This window comes from Microplitis demolitor, chromosome 8 (genome assembly GCF_026212275.2).
Source record: "Microplitis demolitor isolate Queensland-Clemson2020A chromosome 8, iyMicDemo2.1a, whole genome shotgun sequence".
NCBI classification, from domain to species: domain Eukaryota; kingdom Metazoa; phylum Arthropoda; class Insecta; order Hymenoptera; family Braconidae; genus Microplitis; species Microplitis demolitor.
Window position 1 is genome coordinate 17,504,814 of NC_068552.1, and position 17,556 is coordinate 17,522,369.

Consider the following 17,556-nt stretch of genomic DNA (forward strand, 5'->3'; position numbering starts at 1 on the left):
ATATAAATAATTATTTAAAAGTATAAAATACGTGTCGATAAAAAATAAAAATCCGTAGAATGCGAATTAATATGACTAAAGGATATATTTATATAAATATAGACAGGTTATATTATTAATTATTATTATTATTCTTCCACACGTTTTTATTAATTATTATTATTATATTATTTAATTTATATAAATGCCTGTTGGTTTTATTTATAACAATCAAGCGACTAGACGACAGTAACTTTCGAAAAAGATATTTGAATAAACACAAGATCTTTTGTATTTAATTTGTTTAATAAAACTCAAATCATAGTACAACATACGACTCTTATTTTTTATTTACCCACACTATATTCATTATTTATTTATTTATTCATTTACTTATTTAATTATACTGATTTTTTTATCAGCGCGGAGATAATTCTAGTGAAATTTAACTGCTTAGTAAAAATTACTTTCAATTACAGTAAACCTGGGGCATTTTTTTCTTTTTTGTTATAAAAATTACTTGAAGTGAAAAGTATTTTATTTAAAGTATTTTTTCAAAATTCATATGAGCACTGGGTAAAAAAATACTATTAAAAAGTTTCTAATTTTTTTACTTGAAAATTATCTGAAATAAAATATTTTAATTTATTTATAAAAGAAAGTTGATACTTATTTTTATTAATTTACATAAATAATTTTTTATTAATAAATAGTAGCAATAAATTATTAAGACACAAATGTATTTTATTAGATTCATTAATGAAGAATTTTTTTTTCACTGTAAAAATACAATTTTTATTTTACGCGGGAAAAAATTCAAATCGCTCCGAATTCAAAATTCAAAATTAATTTATTTTAGAGTCTCGCGATTTTAGTAAATTTTTTAATTAACACCAAATAAAATCCTGCTAAAAAAAATTTATTGACTATTTTTATACCAAAAAAACTTCGAAAGTCGAAAATTAAATTAAAAATTTTAAATAATTGTATTTTTTATACCGCACGTTAAATAATTACAGTATCGATTTCAACCTTCACTCCAATTATTTACATGCAACAATAAGTTTATCCCCATTACCTAAATTACATGTTAAACTCTCAAATTAATTGTTAAAACATCTTATTATTACCCAAGTGTCAGCTTCATGAAAATTATTAAACAAGCAGACGTAATTTTACATTTTTTCTTTGCCTATCACGAAAATACCCAAGGTTACTTTTAATTGCAAGTAATTTAAAAAAAAAAATATCCGTGTCGTTATCAATTCACCAAGTGAAATATATATAAATAATAAATTAATATTTATATTTTGTACGGTTAAATATTTTCTATGTCCATAGTTGTATATGGTGTAGATAAAATATATTAAATAAGTTCATGAGGCGTATCATTATGAGATAGCTGTTTATTTCTGTAAGGTTAATATCTACGTAAAAATGTATATCCACGTGCTGGAAAAAATTTTTTTTCCGCATCGCTAATTATATGTACTCAATAATCTTAATACAATATACTACTTATTGTAATAATATAATATAATACAATTACTGTGTACTCGATTACATATGAAACCGATGTCCTATCCTATTTATTTATTAAATCATCCATCAACGGTAAGTAATAAAAAAATAAATTTCATAATTATACTTTTAATTAAAAGCATGTAATTTTTTTTTCTTCAATTACCAACAAAAAAATGATAATAATATTCTAAAGACATAACTTAGCAATTAAACCCTAGACATAAAAGTACCCTCAGCATTATTTCCGCACTTGTTGTGAACCAGAGTCCTAGTGTGCGCGAGTACTAGTACCAGTACGTGAACATTGAACAAGTTTTGTTAGGTGGGTATAACGTCGGGTTGGTGAGTAACACCTGTTGCACGATCAGGCCATACTCAGACTAGCAACACATAGATATATATAGAGATAGATATAGATATATATACTAGACCAGATGAGAGGAGTTAAACCACTTGAGAAACTACTTTACTCGCGTTCGTTCACGTGATCGTCAATAAATAGATTTTTTATCTCGACCACCTCTTGGCTGGATCCTCAGCAGCCTCTTATGACCATTTTACACCCATTTAAACCGATAATGATAATTTATACAGTTAAAGTTGTGTTTATATTTAAAAATTGAAGGAAAAATATGAAAATGAAAATAAGCAGTAGTGTCAGTATTTGGTTGCTCGGACAGGGACTGAGATCATTCGTCGAGCCCCTACTTCCTCCGCAGCTGTCTCCTCTTCCTCCTCTTCCTTGTGAGCAAAGCGATATAACAGCAGAACGCGTCACTTGGCGGTTTGGTCTCTTGCTCTTTCACTCGTATCGTATCGTATAGTTGAGCTCAGCACACCTTCTGCTGGGTTTACGTTTTGCCGTTTCCCTCTCTACGTTTATATTTAATCCACTACACTACACTACACTACACTACTCTACCTTCCTTCCTACCTTACTACCAACCAACGACTCTAACTCCAACTCCAACTACTTTAATACTTGCTCCAAGTATCTACAACAGCAGACACGGCGATGCATCGTGCTGAGAGAAAGACCCACGGCCACGATTCAAATCGACTCCTAGTTGCTTTTAAATCTCAGCTACCATCGGTCTATTAGTTCGCGAGTGACCGCGACTCCGTTCGCGTTTAATTTTAAAAGAACAAAAAAAAACTCGATTCAAAAATTATTTTCCCAGTGCATTTTTAAATTTAATATATAAAAAAGTGAATTTATCGATTGTACCCATATCTTATCGCGTGTGAGTGTGTGAGGATCATTGAGCCCGACCCTGACCTCCGACTCGTCAAGGTCAGTTGCCAGCGAATTCTCTGGATCGGATGCACTGAATCCATACAATCCTGAGCCTTGCCATTGGATATCTTGTACTATATTTTATTTATATTGCCATTTTATATATATATATATAATTTTTATCACCACGTGGATTGAATTATACGTTAATTTAATTGCCATTATTTATCGTCCGCGTAAAAGGATATTTATGTATCGCGTAAGTTAATTTAGCAGCATCCAGCACAGGTGTGCGCTGATAACAAGTCCAATAAATATGTCATGTGTAAGTGATAACTGATAACAATAAGTACGATTACAATTGAAGGCGAGTGGTAAATGTGTGAGTGCGTGTGCGTGTGTGTATTTTTTAATTTAAGTAAATTTATAGTGCGTGTCAGGAAGACACTTGGGTGTTGCGTCTCGTGTATTGTAACGTCTGCAGGATCTCTTGCCTTGCAGTCGTTACTTCCGGTTGCCCGTGTGTAAATATATACGTTCGTACGTATGAATATAAATATAAATAAATAAATGTGAGGTGGACTTGGAACCTTGGGTTCGTGGGCAGAACACGCATCAACTCTTTAAATCGATCAATCGCTAGACTTTTATTCGATACTTTTTTACCGTAGAGAGATCGATAGACTTAGCAATTGTTCTTGTGTCGTTCATGTGCTCTTTGACTGTGCTAACGAGCCGAGAAATACCTGGAACACATAAATATACGTGCATATATATATAGTTATATACATTTATCGGCGCTCTGTAGTTCTGGATTTTTTTTTAGTGAACTAAAGTTTTTTTTTAAATATTCAAACGCTTGGTTCGCTGATGGAAATTTAATAAGGATATTAATCTCGTTATTATCCAGGTAATTTTACGATAATTTATAATTCATTAAAAAGCGGGGCAACATGGGCATGCATTAAAAAAAATTAATGTGGAGCGAAATGCTGCAAATTTTAAATTTGGTCTGAAAATCATCTTTAGTTTTTTTATCTCACAATAAAAATTATTCCGACATGAAATTTAATTTTTAAAAATTAAATTTATTGATCTTGATTCTATAATTTTACTCACTTTCATTGATCTGAATTTTACTTTGAATTATTGTCAAAATTTGAATTTCAATACAGAAAATTAAAAAATTATTTTTTTAACAATTTTGGGTGGCCCATTTTGCCCCATGGCTCTCATGTTGTCTCTATAGAGTTTAAAAAAAATATGTAGGGTCTCATTTCCCCCCGGTGTTCGATTTTGTCCGTCTGCTTCTGCATTGGCAAATGCAAACAGGAAAATATTATTCTGCGTTAAAGACTTAATAAATAAATTGATAAATGAATAATTATGGTTTCATAATTGAGTATATTAGTGTTAAATTGTAATATTACGTACACTTGTGATTTAAAACGTCGCGTTTAATGATAAATAGTTTATGTCCGTGTTTGGTCGAGGTCGAGTACTGTCCGAGCCCGCAATTCCTGATCAAGATGGAGAGAAAGCCCGGGAGTATTAAATGTACTCTTGTACATATAAATATATACATATATATATATATATAGTACCGACATGGAGGGCCGCGTACTACTTTTGAAGGTCTTACATATTATTACTCTCTCTCTCGATGTTTTATTTTATAAAATCTTGTTTGTTGTTGCATTTAATTTTTTTCGATTATCTTTTCTGCGATTGCGTCTTTATGCCCTAAGCGACCTTTCGGAAGGTCCTTGGGAACTTTATCGATGGTTATGCAGGTAGCAATCAACATTGATTGAGTTTATTGCTCAAGACTTTAGTTAAACTCTAAGCAATCCGACTATAAGTTAAATAAGTAAATTACAGCCAATTTCATTTTTTTTTTGCGAACTACGTATTTAATTTTTTTTTTCGAACGAATAAAATTTTCATATAAAAAATTAATTTAAACAGTTGGAGCAAAAAAATTTTTTTTAACAAACAGATTTAGAGATAAATAAATTTTTTTTTAATTGTTATAATAAAGCCCTAGGTTTATATCCGTTAGAGAAACGGGACGTAAGAAAATAAAATCTCGTGATGCACATCAGCGAGCACTTGTCTTATTCGCCAGCGCTTGTCTATCCGCAATACCGCGAGCTAAAATATAAAAAATATTAAGCTAAAGGATGAGAGAGTATAGTTTTATTTTATGGACAGCACAATGCTCAGAGAATTATTGAGACAATAAAAAAAAATAATAATAATAATAATAAGTAAATACATAAATACATGTTCTATGTACTGTGAAGATATTTTTACGTAAAGTTATTTCGTAATTTTTGATGAGAGGCATCGACCGGAACCGTCGATATTTTACAGTGATCGGTGGGAGGGGTAATCATTGATTTTTATTTATTTGTTATTTTCACTAAATGCCGGAGACAAAGTTACCGCAGAGCAAAAGATTACTGTGGAGAGGAAACGGAAACGGTGGTGGATTTTTGCGGAAAGTTACGTAGTAAGCTGTAATATATTCTTATATGGATTGCTGCAGGGCGTGAGTCTGTTGAATTAGCATAGCGAATCAGACCGAAGATCGGTCTCTGCTTGTAATATGCCTCGGTATATGTTTAACAACCATCGTCATTAGGCTGCGCCGTTACTGTGCTGGCAAATTGTGTGAACTTTACTATTATACATTTATTACTCTAATTATTTTGACTTTTTTATTTTTTACAAAATCTATTATGGGAATTTTAAAAAATTTCTACTGTCACTTTGTTATTTATGAAAAATTGCAAGTAAAAAAAAATTTTTATACAAAGTTTTATGTACTGTAGAAAATCGAAAGTGAATAGGAATTTTATTTAAATTTGAATTCACTCCATCACTCAGAGTTTCAGAGTTTCAAAAAAAATTAACCTGCATAGAAGTAAATAGAGAGTTTGACTTTTCAACGGAGTAATTTTTGAGTAGTCTGAATTTTATTTAAATTCGCATTCACTCCCATTCGAAGTTTTAAAATTAAAATAAACTCCTGGAGTAAATTTCACTCCGAGGGGATTAATTAAATAAACAGCCAATCGCTTCGCATTTACTCCGAATTCGCTCTGCAAATTTCTTACAGTGTAAAAATAAATAAATGAAAAAACTAAAAATTTTTTTTTTTTACTGAGGAATTTTTTATTTGTGAAAAAAATTGCAATAATTAAATTTTTTTTTCATCTATAAAAAAATACTCAGATTAAAAAAAAATTTATATTATGTGTTAATGGACGCATGAGTAGAATAAATAAATTTTAAATGACATAATAAAGAGTAAAAAATAATTATCCACATATTAAACTAATGAATCTTTATGTCGATCAGTTAAAAAATTTTTAGCATATCTGAGAAGCTAGTAAAGTATTTCGCAATAAAAATCTTATTAAATTTGATAAAAAAAAAAAAAAAACAAAGCTTGATAAGATAATAAAAATGAATAGGCTATATAAACAATGTGAATCGTTCGTAATAAACAATAAAAATATCATTACGTGTGCTAATGACCTGAGCACATATGGAGCCATAAAAATATTTAAGTTGCGCTCCATTATGAGAATGATAAAATCGGTGAAAAGAAAAGCATCATAGTGACTTAATATCTCAAGTGAATAATAAATTAAGTAAAATAAAAATAATAATATAACTAAATTGGCCGAACGACGTAGTCATGTGTTAACGGGTCGATCAATATCTTGCCCAGAACTCGTTACTATAAAATTTTCCACCGGGAAACCAGAGATCCTTATCTTGCCGATACTCATCAGCAAAAGCACACGTGTACTAGTTCCATAGGTTATTATTCCCGTAACCAGAGACACAGAACGCAAATAAAACCGTCAGCACGAAACCCCGTCATCATGTTTAATAATTCACCTAATATCTCGAGCTAAAAAGAAAAAAAATAATTTTTAAAAAAACTTATCTCCACACCTCCGCAGACATTAATCTCAGCTTTACGTGTCTGGCAATCTTTTAGATTTACTTTTGAAATAAAACTAAAAATAAAATAAAATTTAAATAAAAAGTATAGATATAATCCTGGTGCCTTGATTTAACAAACGTATTCACGTACTCGTGTACTTGGACTGTAAATCTTGTTTAATTAAACAAATCGTCTTTTTAACAATGCATTAATTGTCAGCTCAAAAAATATCTTTACTAGAATTTTTAACACCTGTCATATGTAAGGGAATGGCGGGCAAAACGGGTCTGCTGAGAAAATAATGGATTTTTTTCGGTGATTTTTTTTTTTGACTTCCATTCGAAACAAATAAATTTTTCAGTTGCCGTAGAGAAATTTTTTTTTTCAGGTACGCAAAACAAGCCACTTCCCAAAAAAAGATTCTTTTGTGTAATAAAAATGGCTACAATAAAATTGTTCATTAATTGAAGTGAGAGATTTTGAATTTTGTTAGAAAATTAAGATCCCGAAAAAATAAAATTATTGAAGATTAATTACTTATATAAAATGTCAACATAGCGAACGAGACACCGGATGTTTGTAGGGGTTGACTATAGATTAAAAATTTCTGAAAAAAAAATTTTGGGAAAAACAAATTTTTGGAGTAGTCCGTTTTTCCCGCCTTTTTCGTATGCATGTACAGTTTGTTTGCTACCTATAGTCTACAAACATTTCTTCACTTCTTGGTAAGCTCAATCGATATTTTAATTCCCTCAAACTTGTTTATGCATATATACATTTAATTGCATTAATGTACAATGTAGATGTAGAGAAGTATATCAAGAGATTCTTTAGTTCTTTAGAATACTTGGAACTCATCAAACAAACTAATTCGTAATATATATGTATAAAAGTTTAGAGGGCTGGCTAAATAAGGTACTGTGGGTATAATGGGTTTCGTTAATTTTTTTAAAAAAAGTTTCAATTTCAATTACTTTTGATAAACTTGCGGAAGGAAAGTTCTATTTATTTTCGCTTGTGAAATTTTTTTTGCGGTCCTAGAGGTTTGATTTATTTTCCAATAGCTTATTTGACGACCGACTGAAAACGTATTGAAGTCAAAAATTCACTACAGATTTTTATATTTCGTGAAAAATTATAATTTTTGAGTCTATTGAAAAAATTAAAAAACTTGGGAAATATGGAACTCGACTTTTGCATTTATTTCAGTTATTTATAAGTAATACAGATACCCAGAAGTTATGTTGCTAGATTTTTTCAAAAACTTTCTTCCAACGCTTTTATTATTGAAATATATTGCGTGATATTTTCCTCTTAAACTTACACGTGACTCATACCTTTGAAATTTTTTACTTTTTCACGGCTGTTCCATTTTTCCAAAAATGAAAAAAAATTTTTCTAATAGAAATCAAAATTCGTCTTTTTTTTTATAAACAAGGAAAGTATTAATGCAGTAATTCAGGATCTAAAAAGTTAATTTTTTAGCGTCCCCATTTTGTCGGGCTCTCCCCTCTAGACATCAATATAGAGTTGTGATGTGATCTTTTACAAACAATTGGCATATAGTGTTGTGGTATCTAGGAGACTCACTCTCAAGTTTATTAGTAGTAGAAGTAGTAGTAGTAGAAGAGTATGAGTGGTGGACATGGTGACAATGGTGGTTGGTGGAGGTGGTGTTAACCTGGTTGATAATGAGGACTCAAGAGAGGGTAACGGTGGTGTGGCGTTGTTTGTAAAGAGAGGGCTAGGGGTAAAGTTTTGCTGAGGGTAGAGGTAGAGGTAAGGATAGGAAGGGGTAGTTTTAACCCCTATTGCGCAGCCGTATTGAGTTTTATTCCATTTCTCTATAATAAACTCCCCTAACAGGACTCGGTAATCCAACAATTGTGGAACCACGACGACGCGGTTGACGACGCTAGTGATGACGACGGGTTAACTCTGTCAGTCAGTCTTCCTCGGACTCCGGTGGTTGTTGGTCCTCCTCACTCAGTAAAGACCGCGATGGCGCACCCTCGTGCCCGTCCTTTTGCGTCCGGCTTATGGCTCACCCGTGGTCAGTCGCGAGGAACGATCGGGGCATTTAAAATAAAGTAAAATGAAATAAAACAATACAACACAAAATAACATAACGTTAACGTCGAGGGCAAATTTAGTCGTCGAGTTATGTTTAAGTTTCGTTAAATAGGGGAATAGGGCGGAAAGGGTACGGAAACAACGGCTGACGAATCACGAGGGACACTCTGGCACTCTTTGGTACGTTGGTATCGAGTTGTGCCAGCCAGTTTTGTTGGTGCTACTCGTGCGATCGGCCACGCGTAGTGCCTTTCCGGTTTTCATTCTCACTAGTTTTATTTATATTTATATTTATACTTAAATTTATATTCAAATTTTTTTTTATTCAGTGAAATCGCCGCGTTCTAGGTCATTTTATTTTTCAAAAATTTGTGTAGTTGATAAAGGAAAAAAAAAAAAAAGAAATTTATATTAACCCACAGAGTTGCTGTGTCAGGGATTTTCATAAAACGATACGACTCCCAGTGTGCTGAGTTTTACTTTTTTATTAGACTTGTATCTCATTCGCAAAAGTTAGCAGCCGGTTAAAAGTATCGTACTGAGTATTATTATATTTATCATTATTATTATTATTATTATTATTATTATTGTCATTGTTTTATAAATTTTTTTTCTTGGCGATAATTTCGCGGCTGCAAGTTCTCGGCACGGGTTCGCGGTACAGCCGGACGGCGTATAACCTTGGAATCTCTCGTAAGTTCTTAAGATTCCTGTACTCGGAAACTTGAAGGAGGCTTAGAAGGCTTCCCACGAGACCCCGTTTCTCTCCTTTTCGTACGCAAGAAGGGACGTTGACGGGAGAAGGACAATCACTAGATGTGCGTCTCTTTGTTCGGTCGTCGACGAGAGCAAGGAGGATCTTAGAAAGTTCATCTTTGGATCTTTAGCTCAAAGAATAGACAATAGAACGTACAAGATCAGAAACCTTCATTCAAGAATAAACGACGCTAATATAATTTATTTGTTCATCATCATGGGAAATAAAATAACCGTCAAAGTAAAGTATTTAAACTCATAAAGAGAGGATGTGAAAAATAATTGATTGTCGGATGGATACTGACGGGTCTTGGCACTGGAAGAATTCACAGATGTGCAATTTATAATCGTGGATCTTGCAATGCCATCACTCGCTGGTATGCCTGTTCAGCCAACTAATATTCAAATTATAAATACACGGGTAAGGTGACATAAGTAATTCAAAGCCTCTCTTACGACAATATCAGTTTTATAAATTTAAATAAAAATTTTTAAAATTACATTCTTTATCAAATATTATTAATCTGTAAATTTTCTAATTAATATTTATTAATAAATAAAATTTACCGCCAATTATTTAACTCAGATAATTTTAAATCCTTTATAACTGTTTTTAAAGAGCACAAAACACTACTGCTTAAATAATGGTTATAATAATAATAATCATAAGTATTTTTAAATTCACGCAATAATATAATATTATTTAACTCCATTTCTTTCAGTTTCACCAACGGCTCAACTACTAAATTCGTTTTTAAATAAAATAAAATAAAATAAAATAAATTAAATTAAACATCTGCTCTGCTGGCTGCGGGTGTCCATAGATTACTCAGTCATTCACCTGGCTGATAACACTCACAACTAAAATTTATATTATTTAAATCTAAAGCTAACCAGAGCGGCCTCCAATGACTCATTTTTAAATTAAACTTGCTGTCCTTGGTTATTATCTAACATGTCGCACAATTACACAACATAAAAAAAAACCTAAAATAAAACATTTATATATATATATATATACATATATATAATGACTAGTCCATAAAGGGACAGACAATAAAACGTGAATGAGGGGATCGCCGGAAATAGTACACGCGCGACCTGGTATTCTCTAGCTCGTCGTTTACTCGAGCTCGGAAACTCTTTATTCAGGATGAGTGCCAAAGTAATACTTGCAATATTCACTCATTTAATACCCACACACACACACACACACACACACACACACACACACACACACATGCGATATCTATACTCACACATAAAATTGGCCATTGACGTAAAACCGCGCGACAGTAAAGCTTCCATATATCACCATTGATATACATCGGGTGTAAAGCCGCGTTATAAATATAAGCGAGGGTGAGTCGAACAAGGAAATAAAACCAAGTCGTAAGTACAATAATACTACGTGTCTTTAGAAATAGGGCTCTTCTCAATAATGATAATAATTACAGCACAGCTAAAGCATTTTAGATCGATAATGATCGCAATAATTCTCTTGGATTCTGTTCGTTATTTCTTACTGCACTGCAAGAGCTTGGTCTTAGTTAAACGTCAGTCGAGGCCCGTTTCGTTTCATTTGAATCAGATCTTTGTGCAGGTACTAGCACTAGTACTCTTTTATATACATATATATTTATATATTGTAGATAGAAGGTGCATGCAAGAGAGCGGAGTAAAGTGCCGGTCGATCGAATGGAGCTTATCTTATGGACGAATCAACGTCGTGGAAACAACGTTAATGTCGAGGCAGCTAACGCCGAATAACACCCTCGTGTGTTATACTCTATTGGAGAATATGCCGCGAGCACGCGGTTCTCTAATACCAATCTACACTCTACACTCTACACTCTACACTTTATACTCTCAGTAGTATTAAACACGTACACCAGTTTACTTTAAGCACATTACATTACGTTAGTGTGGCTAGCGCAGTATTATATACGTGGCTTACACACGGACTGGAGTGAGTTAGCGCGAGTTCGATATCCCAGCGCGATAACGACACCGGAAGCTCGCCGCTCGCGGCCGGCTCGAGCTATTTATCGAACCCGTTGCCATGCCAGCCCACGTGTACACACGTCGACTGGCTCGACAACCGACCTCCCATTGATCACCAACACGTAAATTCGCGTGTGCACCTGTGCTTACCTAAAAGACTCTGACAAATTTTCATTATTTCTCTTCATATACATACATACATATATACATACGTTTACAGGCTAATGTATATGCGATGGCAGTATGGGGTTTGTTTGAAATACTCAAGTTTGTAAACAAAATGTACGAGTGTGCTTGCAACAGCCAGCACATTGTTGGCCCTACTGGTACCACCACTTTCCCCAACAACTTCCTCAGCTAAATTAGTTGCCTGTGTAACTATAACTTACTGAATTATCCATCTCCATTCTACGCTCGCTTAACTTTTATTTATTTAAAAACATCAGAAAAAATCCCCATGAATTTAATAAAAAATAGTTAGCGAGGTGTGCTGAGACGCATTTTAATAACGGAAGTCCTGGGTGATGTCAGCGGAATTTATTTACTTTGGTTGAGGAATTCTGCGGATGAACGAGGGAATTCGCTGAGCTGTCGGTGGCTGGTTGTTCGAAGGCCGATTGTCTGGTGGCGATGGAGACCGACCGAGGTAGAGGATGAAAAGCAAGAGGACTTTGTCTGGTGTTACTGTTGCTGGTAAATTGGTGTCGGTGATGAGGACGACGTTCGTCTGGCAACCCGGGAATTAGGTAGGCGTAGTCAGATGAAACTAGAGCAGGGACAGGTGGCAGGTGGGCTTACCTGTGCTCTCTGTGAACTGCGGTGCTCTCAATGTGTGCACCCGATGCTCGTTTCCGTCTCGCGGCACACGAACCGTAAACTTACGGGCGTGCTTGCGTGACCAGTCATTCGAGTGGAAAAAAATAACCCGCTAAATTAAAGAACGTACATTTTTAGATCCAACTGCTCTCTGTCCTTCTGTAATTCTTCTATTCCTCGAATTAATGTTTATTATTTTTTTATTTTACTTTCGATTATCGATACACTTTTACTTGTCTCCAGTAATGACTTATTAATTTATACTATCACATTTATTTATTTTATTTTTATTATCTTAAGAGAACAAATATAATTCCCGGTATTTAAACCTTTCGATTAAAAAATGTAATATAAAAATAACAAGAAAAAGTGACGTATTGATATTTCCTGAATTCCCTTTCATTCATTGTTGAGTCACCTTCCACTTGGATTCTCCAGCCGTCTCGCTGTCTCGGGTACTCATCGACTACTCACCTCTACTCTCGTATCTCTCGTTTTGCATTCAAACATCTATACACTCAACTCGAGTATATACATACATATACATATATATATCCACAGATCCATTTAACAGCCAACGATAACTGCATACAAGTATTTTAAAGTTTATTTCTATTCCTATATACTTGTTACTCCGCTCCATTCTCTCCTATATATATAAATATATATATACACACAAGAAACATATAAGTTGAGCTGAAGTAAACTCGAGCATCAACTCTGACAGTCTTGGAAGGTTGTAGTACAGCGCCTGAAGACGAACTAACAAGTTAAGTCCCGAGTCTAAGCGTGTATGATATATAAAACGATAATTATATATCATCGTACTTGTACCGAGTGTACGACCGAGTGACCTAAGAACTCGACCCTTCTCTTTATCTTATTCACTTCACCCTTACCTCAGTCTCAGTCTCAGTCTCAGCCTCAGTCTATAGTTATCATCACAGCTCCAGCATCGTGAGAACTTTCCCCGCTTTCTCTGGTACTTACATGAGCAGAGTAAAGCTATAACGAGCACTCAAGATGTGCTAAAACAAAAATCTACTGTCAGATATAAATAAATTTGACATTTTTAAAATATTTTTTTTATGTCGCGATTCATTGAAGCAAAAATAAAAATAAGAAAAGAATATAATGAAAAACAAAGACAATCAGATACATAAATAATTAATTATTTTATTCAAATTACCGGCATATTTTTTTAAGCGATAACGGAGTTATGTTGGCATAGGGGACTAAATTGCTGCGTCGAGTACTTCAATAATGATACAACGTGAGTGACATTTGCGCATGCATAATAAACTCTCTATCGCATCCACATATAGATGGACACCTATACATGGAAAACCACCCACCACCCACTGGCTGCCACCCACCGGCTGTATCTGTACACCGATACATAGTATAGTTGTGACGAGTCAAGGAACCACGGTTGGGTGGAAAAAAAATCTATAGATATAGAGGAGTTTCTTTGGGCGGCACGCTATACACTTGGAAATGGACATCCACCGGTCGATATTCACCCTTCCTCATAATCGAGGAGCTACCTTGCCGTCTCTTTCTCTTTCTATACTTAACTAGTTTAGCTGAGCTTGTCCGCTAAGAAAGCACTACGCGTTCAGAACGAATGGACGTTAAAAAAATAAAAGTTGCTACCCAGTCTATCTATCAATCATTTCACCTAAAGAAGTATCAACTTACACAAAAGAGTAAGACGAAACGATAATCGAACGTCGAACAGTATTTTATTATTTATGTTATTCTTTTATACATAATTTTAGTGTCTGGTTATTTTTTTTATTTTTTATATAATAAATAAAAAAAATTCAACTCTGAACCTTCTGGAAATACTAGAAATTTGAAAATATTTATGAAAATTTTGAAAAGTTTTCAACTGCCAAAATTAATTTAAAAGTTGCGGATCGGAATATTTGTTTAGAAATTAATGATTATTAATTAAGATAAATAATAATTATGATAAATATTAAATTTATAGCGAAAATAAAGTATAAGACGATCATTGACATAAAAAAAAAGAAATAAATTACAACATATAAAAGACCTTTTGTGACATTTTCCGCTCTCGGAATCCGCGGATCGATATTTATGTTTATTTTTCTTGGGTTTTAATATTCACATTAAACCAACGATAAACTTGTTGGCTGTTATTTTTCTGTCCGATTATTATTTTTCACCCTCACTTGATATTTATTTTTATATTTCATTCGTGTGTACATTTATTTACCTTGCCTCGGCGAATGCAATCATGAATATATTAAATAAATATAAAATCGTGTGCATTTGATCGAATTCAAATCTACACTACATGACTAATCGAGTATCGGGATTCTCAAATCGTAATCATACATTACTCTTTTACATTAACGTCCATTCGATCATTACTATTATATATAGTTCTCAGATGACGATCGCTAAAGTGATTCTTCGATAGCGGCTTTAAAATAATAACTCAACTTAAATAATATATGCACTCGTTAGAATCATAAATATATGTATACTACATGTATTTACTATTTTTTTATGTATTTTTTTTACTGATCAAGACACACGCGTGAACACACAAACCTAGCACGTAACACGCCCCCGAAGGTATATACATGTACACACATCTATATATATTTATATATATATATATATTCAGAATGATGCGTGCAACTCTGTAATACGAATGTACATCGAGCCAACCTTCAGGCAAACTATTGATCCGTGATTAGTCACGCGATTCGCTCATATAAAACTATCGTTACTTATTTCTATCTATATTACATATTCCTATTTTGTTATATTTATGTTTATAAGACTATTTTTTGTCTTGTTGACGTTTTGCCTCATTTACTTTTTTATTACCGTCTAATTTAACCTGCAGTTTTAAATTAGAATTTTTTTATTTATTTTTATTTGACTTTTAATAGATCAGTGAGTAAATTTGCTGGCTTACGACCTTAGAAAATTTAGTATATATATATATATATATATATATATATATATAGAGGGAAGGTTTGACGGACGAATGAGGCTGCCAAGTGAATAAGCGACAAACCCTGACATCCAATTAGACCGGTGTGATCTTGGCCAAACAGGAAGTGTGGAACCTGCATTAACGTTGTGATGTGTGTTGTGTGGGGCTCAACAACGTGGGCTTTTGTGGACACATCCAAGCAACAATGTTAGACGTAATTTCAATGTTGATGTATTTCATTGCACCCCTGTTGTCTTCTAGTAAAGGAATGGCTGGCGATAGCAGGCAGTCCGGTCTTTTATGACGTAGTATTAAACTGTGAGTGTGGTAGTAAGGCCACCCTTAACTCACCCGTCTTGTGTGTTCCCTTGGGTTTATCACCTGGCATCGGCACCTCTAGGCCCGACCGACGCCGCGCCTCACGCTCGCCTTATCGGTAATGGTCTTATTTTTGGAATCTCCGCCCATTCTTCGCGTGACCCAACTATCCGAGTAGAGCTTTGCTTCTATACTCTATTGTAAAATTTATTCATTTTACTTTTTTACCCTAATTATCTCATACAATTAAATCCAACGTTTAAATTAATTTAGAGTTACAACTTTCGAATTTAACTCCTGGATATTTTTATTATCAGAAATAGGTTATAAAAGTGTTGTAATTCGTAAAATGTACATATATTTACATATTTATATGTAGAGGCCACGTATAATGCTTTTGCAGAGTACAGCTTATATATATATATATATATATATATATATCTATATCCATATATACTTTTTGAACACAAGAGTGTTGTTAAATCGTAAGAGGGTTGAAAGTTGTCTGGTGGTTTGTACTTGGCGTGACTTGCCGAGCGAATCGATAAGCCAAAAAGCTCCCCTCGCCCTCGTAGATTCTACTACCGCGACTCAACTCGTATCGCAGTTAACTCGGCCTCTACTCAGTCACGAGAATATTTGGTATTTACCTTATATCCAAATGGGTCCGCATTTTTTGACGAGCGGTCCGTTGCGCTCATAAAAGCTCTTCCGGACTTGCTTGAGTGCGTGAGTACCTATAAATATATGTATACCTATATATACAAAGTTAAGTACTGTGAGCTATAAGGTAGACCGAATAAGGGTGTAGTGGATATACAAGTACTTTTATTCGTTTCCCTCATGACGTTGCGAGACCTAAGAAAACGATCGAAAAGTCGAGGCCCTTTCATGGAACTCACGCTATATTATTATTACACGTATATATATCTGTATACATTATATACATACAAGTGGTATAGTTGCATCGTAATATTATTTCACCCTTTTATATATTTTTTTTTTACCTCCCCTAGTAACACAGTATAATTTTTCTAACTCAAGTATTATCGCGTTAAATCTATGCGAGTTATGATCTTATGACTTTGTCCGTACTGCACATTTTAAAAACATAAAATATAATTTTTATTACTTGTTTTATGTTGAAAAAAAATTATTTTTTATACACAATATTTAAATAAAGAAAAGGCGATAAAGAAAATACTGGGAAAATAATTGATCGCGGATAAGAGTTCGCTGTTAAAAAACTTACACGTCAGTCAGCAGTCACCAGTCGGCAGTCGGCAGTCATGGGTCATCAGTTATTACTGACAAACAATTTAAATGCATTAAAGATATTATAATAAGAATAATTGTATCGGCAAATGAACGTTCGTGTTCCAAGGTTTTTATTTTTCTAATGAAATATGCAAGACTTTCTGTTATTTGTCGGTCATAAAAAAACAAAAGTTACATTTTTCTTCCTTTTTTATTTCCGAGAAACTTATCACATATTTGCCATCACCGATAGCACTTGTGTATTCGCAGAAAACGAGTACATTTTTTTGCTTTTAGTTTAATGCTGCACGAACAATAATTGCGGCTACGTGGCTGTTTTTTATTTCGTACCACGTGTTACAACCTTTAGCGCTTGCATTATTTTATCCCTGTTTTTAAGTGATGAGTACAAACACTCTGAGTCACTCATTAATCATTAAATATTTATCAAAATAAGTATTCATATACATATACATATATATACTTATACTTATGTCACCACATATGTCTATAATACAGCAAATCATATTCGATTTCTCAAGTTTTATTTTAAAACTACTATAAATTTTAAATAAAATATATATAGAAAGGGTTGGAAAAAGGGGTTACCCTGAATTTCTTGTGAAAAAAAATTTTTTTTATATTTTC

The 17,556-nt window shown here is 33.3% G+C and overlaps 1 protein-coding gene across 1 annotated transcript in view; it reads left to right on the forward strand.

Moving 5' to 3' along the window:
• Window positions 1-2,314: 2,314 nt before the first annotated feature.
• The window catches only part of LOC128667275 (uncharacterized), a 49,101-nt gene continuing 33,859 nt past the window's right edge, over window positions 2,315-17,556 (forward strand). The window contains exon 1 of the mRNA XM_053741468.1: window positions 2,315-3,650. The gene's annotated coding sequence lies outside the window, so the exon portion shown is untranslated. The remainder of the gene's footprint in view (window positions 3,651-17,556) is intronic.